Below are 11,403 nucleotides of genomic sequence, written 5' to 3'. Positions count from 1 at the left end.
TCACGATCAACAGCAAATGTGAAATGAATAAGAATGACGTGACTCATTGTTGTGACACCAGCCACAGAAGTCGCAGCAGCTACTAGAGAAGGGTTCGTATGAAAGGACAGAGCTGAGGCATGGGTAGACTGCGCAGCTTCAGGGTGCCTGCTGGGGGCAGCGACACTACGATAGGTCGGGAACTCAGAGTCCGCTTGTGCAAGAGCACCGCGGATTTAACTCCGCGCGCCGCACCCTGGGGCACAGCCGGCAGCGTTTCTGTCTGCGGGCACGTGGCCACTTGGCGATTCGAGCCAATCACCGCCAGCCTGGCGTGGCCCCAAACACAAACCGCGAGCATTGCAACAAATAAACAAAGAGGTCGTGATGCAGGCTGCATTACTATAGCAACACAGCTATTCCTTACGAAAAATGTCTACTTCACGAGATTAAAAATGCTTAAATGAATATATAATATACATTTTGTAAATAGCACAAACAATTCATCCCGATTATCAACATCGTTGGAAATCGCCGCCATACAAACTATTAAATCATGAAGTGTGATGTGCGTTGGTGATTGTTCACTTTCGTTGAGTGCCGTCGTTAAGGGGTGCACAGTTTGGGTCAAGCTGAGACCGCCTCCTCTTCGGATTTGATGTCACAATAACCCAAGCAGCATGCTGGCCAGTGGATAGGCTAGTCCCTGTCATAGGGATGTGGAGTTTTCATTGCGAGCTCAGGTCCATTAAACGAGTAGAGCACCACCCAATGCTTGCTTGAGCAGGACTGTGACTGGTCGTTTGAAAGGGCATGGTTATTGTCAATGAGCTGCAGCAATGCAACATTATTATATTGGATAGCGAGCAGCTCAGATGCAATACACATCACGGTTTCCCAATATTTAAGGCAAGAGACAAGGGAATGTCTCTCTGTCCAAAGAGACAACATTTGTTTTCACAAAATTACAAAACCCTGAAGCAATCCCTACAAAACGTGAACGCACCATTTACCAACTTTGCCGGATTGAAAGATTTTGTAAAAAAAGGTGGCAACAAAATACATTCACAAAAGGTATTAAAGCCCCACCTCCAATGTTTTTTGATACAATTATATACAGTCCCTAACAGAGTGGAAGCTCTATTGATGTACACATGGTTTGTCAGCTTGTTGGTGCCAGGCAGCCCCACAACACACGATGATGTCACCTGTGGCAGACCCCTCAAGTTGAAATGCGCGATCGAGGCCACTGTGGGGTTCCTGAGATCGACTCGTGGCAGCGTGAGAACAGCCGCAATGAGGGGGAGACGGAATCGCCGCGTCCGTGAGATTCGAAGAACTGAGTGTGAAGCACGCGGCGAGCGTGGAAACGGCTCCTGGTGCCGCGAGAGTACAACCCGACTGCGAGACACGTGGAGCAGGAGGCCTGGTGCCCTCTAGGGGACTCTCTGGAGATCCCTCCAGTGGAGGCTCTTCCTTCACCAGCACACGCATGACCAAATACACAGCTTGTTTCATTTGCTCAGTTTTATTTAATATGTACAAAAATATTGTGAGCTGGATATTATTATTTTCGAGAATCTATGTTGATCGATGAATTATGATATTCCTACCGTGTACAGCGATGCATACCCTGCACATAGACTTGCATAGATAACATTTCGTGTAAAGCAAGGTTTATTATCTCTACTTAAACGCGTATTATAACTAAAGTACAGCTAATGCTACGTGACATAATGTTAATCTACCACAACCGTATGGACTTACACATTTACAAAAAAATCTAACTTATTTGAGGTGGGTTATAATTTAGAACAAGTTCATAAATGAGTCGCTGTAATGTGGGCTTTAGGTGACTGTTGATCAAATTGGACTCACTAAACCGGTTTGTTCTCCTCGAGCTCTCCACTGAAATTTCCGCCAGGTTGGGGCCCCGCTGCTTGACCCCTCCCCTCACCCAGCGCCAGCAGCAGCAGCGCGAGGGAGCGGCCCCCAGCGCGAGGGAGCGGCCCCCAGCGCGAGGGAGCGGCCCCCAGCGCGAGGGAGCGGCCCCCAGCGCGAGGGAGCGGCCCCCAGCGCGAGGGAGCGGCCCCCAGCGCGAGGGAGCGGCCCCCAGCGCGAGGGAGCGGCCCCCAGCGCGAGGGAGCGGCCCCCAGCGCGAGGGAGCGGCCCCCAGCGCGAGGGAGCGGCCCCCAGCGCGAGGGAGCGGCCCCCAGCGCGAGGGAGCGGCCCCCAGCGCGAGGGAGCGGCCCCCAGCGCGAGGGAGCGGCCCCCAGCGCGAGGGAGCGGCCCCCAGCGCGAGGGAGCGGCCCCCAGCGCGAGGGAGCGGCCCCCAGCGCGAGGGAGCGGCCCCCAGCTCACACAGCCGCTAGGACTGCGGCACCGTCTCCTAGCAGTGCCATTACCCCTGCAGTAGCACCGCGCGTGAACTTCCTCGCGCTCCGACGCGTTTGATCGACAATGCAGAGAAGTGGCACCGTGAGGAAGTGATGCTACTCAATCTGGAGGCCCTTTCTGTGAATCAACATTGGCGATGAGTCACAAAGGGACATTGTTTAGTATTATGATTAAGGCCAGGATTGTGATTAGACCATTAAGCCTATTATAGATGAGGTCAAGATGACATGGAGGGTTATAGAGAGGCTTAGGGATCAGGGCTAGGGTTATGACTATGGGAAAGGTTATAACGTTAACATGCTGCTAGGCAGTCAACTAACCCCCACAATCCGCACCGGCGTAGAGAGGCCCTCATCGAGTCGTGGATTGGCACAGTGGCTGTACATGCACACGTATACAAATACAGGTTGCGTTTTATTCTGAAACACTGAGTTCAGTGTGCATCATTTTTCACGTCGTGGCATTTTTAAGTAAAAATTTAACACAACGCGAAGCCACAAAATCCTTCGAAAGCCTCGCACCAGACCGGAGCTCTGTGGGAGGGTGATACTGTGACACAGAGCTCGACTCGCAAGCAGAACGCCGCGAGTTACAATCCGATGGTTGACTCAGCCCATAGGCCTCGGCAAGGTAAGGTAAGAGGTAAAAACAACGAACCTACCCTTACCCTACCTTGTACCTTACCACAATACAATCACTCTACCCTGACCTCTAACCCTATAGCAAGGTAAGGTAAAAGGTCAAAAGCAACGAGCCTACCTTTACCCTACCTTTTACCCTTACCCCATTCAAATTACCCGATGACAGGGTAATTACTGGGGTACTCCACATTAAAAAGGTTTATAACAGGTAAATGCTAGGTAGAGCGCTTTATTCATATAGAATACTCTCGATGATTCCAATTTTATATGGAGGCCACGAACTGCGCCACAGAGCTTTTAGCGAGCGGTAAACAAGGTATTTCCCGGGTAATATTTCACTCTACCTTTACCCTACCGGGTAATTCTTCCGCGCTACCTTTACCCTACCCTTTACCTTAAAGGTAAAGGTGTCGACACCTTTATCTTTACCATTTTACCCGGTAAAAAGGGTAAATTACCTTACCTTTCCGAGGCCTATCAGCCCATCATTGCTCCAGTGTGGTTAAAATGAGTACCGCATTGTGGGACGTCAACAGTCGTCGTTATAGCGAGGTACTGACCACCACCACCACCACCACCACAAAAACGTGGAATTTGTTTTCCACAGAGATAAGCACCGCTTGAAGACAGAGATTCTGACATTGAATTAACATTCGTGGGAGGGTTGTCGACCAAAGCCCTCATGGCCTTGCTTGCTCCCACCATTGTATGCATGCCCAGAGGTGATTGTGGTGACTGTAGGGTATCCTTGAGATAGCGTGGTGGATGTACCGTGTCCCACATACAATAGGGGTTTCACGATCCCTTAAAAGTGAACCAAATAGGCGAAATAATGGCGCTCCAGCAGCTCAAAAATATCACGGGGCACGACGCTACCTCGCCTTGAGTTGCATCTCCACGCTGCGCAGCCATGCATCAGGCAGCCCCAGTCAGCCACTGAATTGCCACTGCGCACCCTGCAGAACGTGCTCGTGTTTGCTGTGGTGGTCGCACCGATGTGGTTTTCTTTTCTGTTAGTGCATCACATATCTGACTTACGTCAGACTGAGCTACAGGTGGATTTGTGTGAAGGTCAGATTTGTGTAAAGGTCAGATATGTGAGCATCAATCGAAGATGACCGCTACACCGTGCACAAGCACAGTGCTGGGTGGTTAATTGGGCAAAGTGGATAGATGATGGTCAGATATGCAAGGTTGTACTGTATATACATTAAAAACAATATAAATAACATTTTAAATTAATAATGAGCACATTTGGCCTTAATGGAGAAAAACAGGGTACCCTACACAGGACGCACTGCAGCACCGAACACCGACTCTGCAAGCCCACAGTCTGAGTGTTCACGGTTTTATGATTTATGGTCAGACATCATGAACGCATCTGCTAATACGCAATGAACGGCGCGTGCTATTCTGGGGATTAACACCCCCACCAAGAAAATATGTAACTTCATATATCCATTGCAAAACACACTTTTCTTAAATATTACAAACTAATAATCTGACATTGGCTGACCAATATGAATGTCCTCAAAGTGACACGTGCCAGGTAATGTGTAACAGCTTTGGTGACATGTGGGATGTCGCTGTCGAACTCGCAACATCCTCACGATTTGTGCTTGTGGAGGGAAACAGCTGCCAGTGAGAGAGAGGGGAGGAGTAGAGAGGTTGGGGCGAGGTGAGAGGGCACAGGGAGCGGTGGTTGACAACTGATAGGGGATGTTGGGTCGCTAGGTGGCAGAGTTATTGAAGTCAACTCCACTTGGAGAAATCCTGTTAATTCACGACAATTAATGCTGCATTCTCTACGTACGTATGCTTAACTTTTTTCGCACCGTACACAGCCAACCGCAATAATCGCAGGACGAGAAGTATTTAATCAGAACTGTAATGGTCTGAGACAATTAGCCTTGTGCCACGAGATGCCACGTGTGGTGAATTGAGATCTAATTTTACGATCAGATCCTGCTGCTTCCTGTGCCGGCTCACATTACCATAACGGCCTCAGTTTGCTTGTAATATTTTTTGAAACATAATGCTGTTGATATAATAATTTATATATTACTGTTGTCGATTGCATGAACAGTAGTAATTTACATTCTATAGCTGTGAGTCTTGGAATCATCTTTAGAGATGCGGTGCTTCCAACGACTACCACACACCGCCCATTGTTCAGGTGAATAACTTCGCGTGGAGGTGACATGACCATTAGGGGGTCAGTCACAGACGTTGACTGCGAGAGGTGGAAAGAGTTGAACGCCAAAGCATCACTGAAGCCCCCACAGTGCCACGGTTAAGGGACCGGTGGCGATGATGGTGCCGATATCCGACATGGAGGCATCCGATGGCATCGTGGTTTGAGAGCTCAACTCACCATGACAGGCCGCAAGTTGAAATCCTGTTCGGGCAGGAACTGAACGAATCTATATTCCCATTGGGGTTTGTAAAATTGGTTTGTAGGAAGTCAGTCGCGGTTGTGATATTGAGAAAGTGCTCCCTGACCTGTTACTGTGGAATTTACAACACTGGCTCAGGAATACCAACAGCAATGAGTGCTGTCGTGTGAGGATGGCAACATTCTAACTCAGACTTGTTATAAAATAAAAATTAGTAAATTTCAGGAACGCTGACCGAATAATATGAAAATGTAAAATTTTACGACAATAAATACAACATACGCCGGTGCCTTAACCTAAAGTTAACAACTAAAATAGTTAAACTCGAGCCTACAACTAAAGACTGAATCATAACAAAACTTTGAAAATAAGTTAAATTTAAACAACACCAACATTAAACCGCAGTGGGAGGAGGCACAGCGTGCTGCCAGCCGAGGCGAGTGGCTGGGACGGTGACTCAGATAGACATCACCACCATGGGAACTTATCCAAGCTCTTGTCTCCTCCTGGAGGTGCGGTGCTCGGTGAGGTTGCTTCTGAAGGTGATGGGCTCGGTGAGATTGCTCCTGAAGCCATGTTTCTCGGTGATGTTGTCACTGGAAGTGCAGGGGAAGCACCGAATGTCCCAAGCTGCTCTCAGAGCAGTACAGCCTGTCCTGTTCGTGTGTGCACATGCACGTGTGTGTGTGCACATGCACGTGTGTGTGAGTGTGTGTATCTTTGTGACAAAGACACAGAGCGGCAATGCAACATCTGCGCTACAAACCAGGTGACTCAAGTTCGATTCCTGCTCACGGCCAACACCAGTGATGATCTGAACAGGTTCTGGGCCTCCCCTATGTCGACTCAGCCTCAAATAAGTACCTGGTGCAGTGTGTAAACATCACCACTATGGAGACAAAGGTGTGGTGCTGGCCACCCACCCACCATTCGTGTGCCATCCCAGCCTTCATAGGTGTTCGCTAACAGCACTTGCTCCAACAGTCTGTTAAGGCTATACGGGGAATCTATGTTTTTTGTGTGAATACATCTGAAGCGCTGGTTCTCACGTCTTCGCAAGTAGAGGATGAGCAGAACCAGTACCACCGGAACCACCAGAACGAACACACACACAGAGTGTCAACACACACACAGAGTGTCAACACCCACAGAGTGTCAACACACACACGTACATTCACACACACAGAGTGTCAACACACACACACAGAGTGTCAACACACACAGTGTCAACACCCACACAGTGTCAACACACACACACAGAGTGTCAACACACACAGAGTGTCAACCCACACACGTACATTCACACACACACAGAGTGTCAACACACACACAGTGTCAACACACACGCATTCACACGAGCGCACCACCGTCGCGGCCAGAGTCGTTTTAAAGGGGGAGGGGCCCGGCGTGAGCCCCGCCCCACGCGCGGTCCCCGCTCAGCGCCGTGCAGCGACACTCGCCCTGCACTCTCCACTGCAGGGGAAACCGTTCCATGCAAGCGAGGAGTGGCACATCGACCATGGCAGTGAACAGCGCTTTGTCCGTCCACTGTTGGATGAAATGACCCCTGCGCCGTCGGTCACGGGGGTTGTTTAGCCATACTTCACCACGCTGGCCACTGCTGGTTGAATTGACGGGAAACCCAGTGCCGGGTCAGATGCCGCTCGCCACCGATGTTAGCCTGGCTGGAAATCGAACTTGCCGGGTTACGTCGCGCAGTGCGCTAACCACTGCACCGCCACTCCACCTCTATACGCACATAATTTGGCTATATGACACTTCAACGATTCCCACGCGAACGCTTCCACGTGTGTGCAGAGAGCACAGTGATGGATCCTGTTCGACGAATCGTGAGCATTGACGGCGCGTGTTGTGTGTACTCGTGCTTGCGTGCGCTCCAAGTCGCGTGTGCATGTGTGCGCACTCGTACCCGGCATGCTCGCCATGTCCAGGTGCTTGCAGGCGGCGATGTCCAGGGTGCAGTTGCGATGGTCGCACTCTGCACCGATGGACAACGACACCAAGAAGGAGACAGCACGAGCACGCGGTGAGGCACGACCACCGCTCAGCCACTCACTCCAGGCTTTCATCCTGGCCCGGGTGCTATGCTTAAGAACGTGGCTTAAGTTTTTAAAAACAAATACTTGGGTGTTGTCTGTGTGTCCCGCGTGGGGCTCGCGGTGCGGGACTCACCGAGTGGGTAGTCGGTGGAGACGAACGCGCACAGCGTGAGGTTGAACACCCGGTGAGACGCTACACACGAGGCACACACACACACAGGGCACCCAGTGAGATATATCCACACACACACAGGGCACCCAGTGAGAGATAGCCGCACACAGACATATTAATATATAAAAACACGAATTGTTATGCAAGCATATCGTGAGCATTAAGAGTCGGAATGAATCGATGGATAGACGCGGTGTATCTACAGCCCTAATCAGTCCCCCTGCCCTACACGGGAATCGCGCTCTCAGTCCCCAGGGCACTCACAACACGGCCCAGCCTCGGCTCACGGGGGAGTAGGTGGGGGGAATAGGAGCTGTGGAGGGGTGGGTGGAGGGTAGCGGGGGGAAGGAAGGACCCTCCCTGCTCACCGGGGTTCTGAGCGAGCTCGTGGTGGTAGTTGTGGAAGCACTCCGTGTTGTTGAAGCAGCTGCTGAGCGCGCATTCTGCACAGTGGACGCACAGAGACGCGACTGAAAAACGCTCACACACAGAGGCACTCACAGCAATGATAGCGCGCTCTCGAAGAACAGTGACAATTATTCAACCCAGGTAAACCTTGCTCAGTCTGGCGCTTATTCTTTAGGACGGTCCTGCTTTGTGATGTTAGCTAATTTCAAAACAATAATCCAATATCTGTGTACAATATCTCACAGACATAAATGTCCGTGACTCTGAAGCACGGGGGTTGTTATTGGTCAGGTGAAGTTTGGGAAGTGCTTTGATGGTTTTGGCGATGGTGGTGAGTTTGTTCAGGTTAAATAAACAGGTCCCTGCGGGATGGGTTGGTAGGAACGAATAACCAAAGAATATAAACATAATGTATTATTACACTTGTTTAGCCAGGAAAGCCTCACTGAGTCTAAGGGTTTTGTAGGGTCCTGCCAAGTGTTTGCAGTAGGGGGCGATGTTGCTACACCTAATCGGACGATACGAAGGGAGAGTTTGAGGCCTAGTTCTAGGCTTTAGGCCTAGCTGTAGGCTTTAGGCCGCTGTGAGTAAATTTTTAATTTAAATGTTTTAATTATTAATGTAAAAGCTTTAAATGTAAATGTTTCTATTTAAAAACATCAGGGAATGTAACATTGTTAAACATTAACTCCCTTTCACACACGCGAGGGTACGATACGAAGGGAGAGTTTTAGGCCTAGTTCTAGGCTTTAGGCCTAGCTGTAGGCTTTAGGCCGCTGTGAGTTAATTTTTAATTTAATTTTTTTTAATTAAAAGCTATGTCAGGGAATTATAAGGGAATGTTACACTTGTTTAGCCAGAAAAATGTTTTAATTAAAAGCTATCTCAGGGAATTATAAGGGAATGTTACACTTGTTTAGCCAGGAAAGCGTCACTGAGTCTAAAGGTTTTTGTAGGGTCCTGCCAAGTGTTTGCAGTAGGGGGCGATGTTGCTACACCTAATCGGACATCGGACGGACGGACGATATAATCTATTGTAGGCTGGTTCACTTCGTTCCTACCAGTAAGAGACCAACTGTCCTCTTGGCTCCTGTAAAAGACACTCGAGTTGGCCAGTGGTGGCCTTTACCAAGTTGTGGCAAGAGCCAGTTGCCTCTCAAGGCTTTTTTATTATGGTGGAAGTTGGGCCTGGGCAGTTGAGATGGCATGGGAACACCAACGGATGGGTCACGCTGGAGACACGACAGAGGAGGTGTGGATGGGTGGGTGAGGGTTGGTCAGCCGTGGTGGGATTGGAGGAGAGATACTCACCCACAAGGTCGTCGGAGGCGTGCGGCCGCTTCAGCAGGGCTTCAGCTGCATTGGGAGGAAGGGAGAACCACAAGCCACGCACCGCTAGTACAGCCGCCTATGAAGGCTGACGTGTCACATGAGTGGGTCGTGTGGCTCGCCAGTGCTGATGTTTACACATTGAACAACGGAGGCCCAGAACTGGTTCAGAGATTACTCCCCACTGATTGCTCCCGTGGTCGAGCATCAGTCTCAGGTCACCAGGTTCAGAGCACGGTGCGCTAACCACTGCACTATCACTCATCCAAACAGCCAGGCACCCCCGGTCTCACCCATACCCCGCTGTGACCCCATCTCCACTTCCACATCCGGTGGGGCTCCCCTCCTCACACTGACCCACACAGCTCAGGCTATCACAGCGCGATGCAGTACGATACACGAGCGTCTCCTTGGGCAGTGGAACACACACCGGGAGTGCGTGCCGCTCTACTGCACGGTGCCTGACAATTTGCCTGAAACGCATGCGGAGCGGTGCTTCAGGCCGTATGGGAATTGTTCGAAACCCCTCAGTTCCTTGCAAGCCTCGCCAGAGCTCACGCAGCACACACATTGTGTTCACAGGAGCTACTGAATATGAATGCAACCCGTGTGGTGTTTTACATTTCACAGCAGCAGATGGAGTGGCACTTTTTGTTGAATCTCACAATGGCGAAGAAACACATTTTATCAACCACCATATTGTATCGACTTTTCTTATTCCTAAAGTACTTTATATAATGAACTTCAAGACTGTACTAATGACGACCCCTACGTAGCTGTGCGAGTTAACGATTTTATTTTATGGGAGACACAATTCAGGCATTACTGGGCATCATTTTGCGACATTCACAGTGGAAGGCTCTGTAATTAAGAGGGAGCTGAAGTGGATGCAAAACAATTTACAGTCAATTTGTGGACAAAGGTCTCCCCACGCCGTGTCGGTCATGGGTGTTGTTTGATCATACTTCACTACCCTGGCCATTGTAGGTTCGTGAAGGTGCCAGGACCGGTTGAGATGCCTACTCACCGCCGACGTTCGCTGTGGCGTGGGAATGGACCTCGGGCCGCAGAGTTCACATCGCGGTGGTGCGCCGATCACCGCTACGGCTACGACTACGCGCTGCGCCTGTGGCTATGGACAGCAGCGGCTTCTCCCCTGCGAGGGAGCGAGGATCACGCCGGATTGGCCCTGAGCGGTGCCACTGGGCAGCCGGCACATGGAGCACACTGACTATAGCGGGGGATCAGCCCCTCAATGCGTTTACTGTTCAATTCCCGCAACGTGGTGGTCATTCTATGGGTACTGAACTGAACTGTGTTCACCCGCCCAGCTGGGACTTGAGCTGGCAAGCTTCCACTTGTGAGTGACGTCCTGTGACCGTGGCCCATATCGGAGCCCTCTACCACTCGTGAATAAGCGAAGCAAGCGATGCTGCGTGTGGGTAACTGGGCTTTCTCTAGACGCTAAATTCGCTCTCTCTCTCACGGCTGTTTTCTTATTTGCTTGTTTGAAATGGTCACGTCCCAAAATGGTTTGTGAATTTGACATGAGGACTTTGACGCACGAACATCGAGCTCTTCAAACAGAAACTCGCCACAGGAGTTTCATGTCCTACACTAAAGACCGTGCAGTAAATCTCGATTTGAAGCTTTCGTGACTGCAAGGATTCATATTCTTAGGTTTTTTCGGTAAAGTCACGTAGGTAAAAAATACAAAATAAAAATAATAGAAATAAAATAATAAATCACGATGTTTCGGAAGCAACACAAGTCTCCGTCATCAGGTGGGACCGTCACAGCAAAATTTACTGTATCAAGTGAGGAATAATCCAAGAGGCAAGCTCTTAAATACAAGTTAAGGGGGGGCTTATCTGAATGTGGTAGCCAGGGAATGGAACAATGGGGGGTGGGGGGGCGACGGGGCTAAAAGAGAATCCCGAGTCTTTTAGCAGAGTCCAACGTACCGGGACGCATGAGGATTATGCCGAAGACGCGCTGCTGCCTTCTGACAGCCCACGGGG

At 50.2% G+C, this 11,403-nt stretch overlaps 1 long non-coding RNA gene across 1 annotated transcript; it reads right to left on the bottom strand.

Annotated features, from left to right (window-relative positions):
• Positions 1 to 7,354: 7,354 nt before the first annotated feature.
• LOC144948893 (uncharacterized) lies at positions 7,355 to 8,089 on the bottom strand. Its single transcript, XR_013640208.1, has 3 exons — positions 8,014 to 8,089; positions 7,607 to 7,666; positions 7,355 to 7,412 (listed from the first exon to the last, which is right to left on the bottom strand). It is a non-coding gene; the product is annotated as an uncharacterized LOC144948893 (long non-coding RNA).
• Between the last annotated feature and the right edge of the window lie 3,314 nt (positions 8,090 to 11,403).

Source organism: Lampetra fluviatilis, chromosome 3 (genome assembly GCF_964198595.1).
Source record: "Lampetra fluviatilis chromosome 3, kcLamFluv1.1, whole genome shotgun sequence".
Taxonomy (NCBI): domain Eukaryota; kingdom Metazoa; phylum Chordata; class Hyperoartia; order Petromyzontiformes; family Petromyzontidae; genus Lampetra; species Lampetra fluviatilis.
The sequence above is the reverse complement of the archived record's forward strand: the minus strand, read 5'-3'. Positions and strand labels throughout refer to the sequence as shown.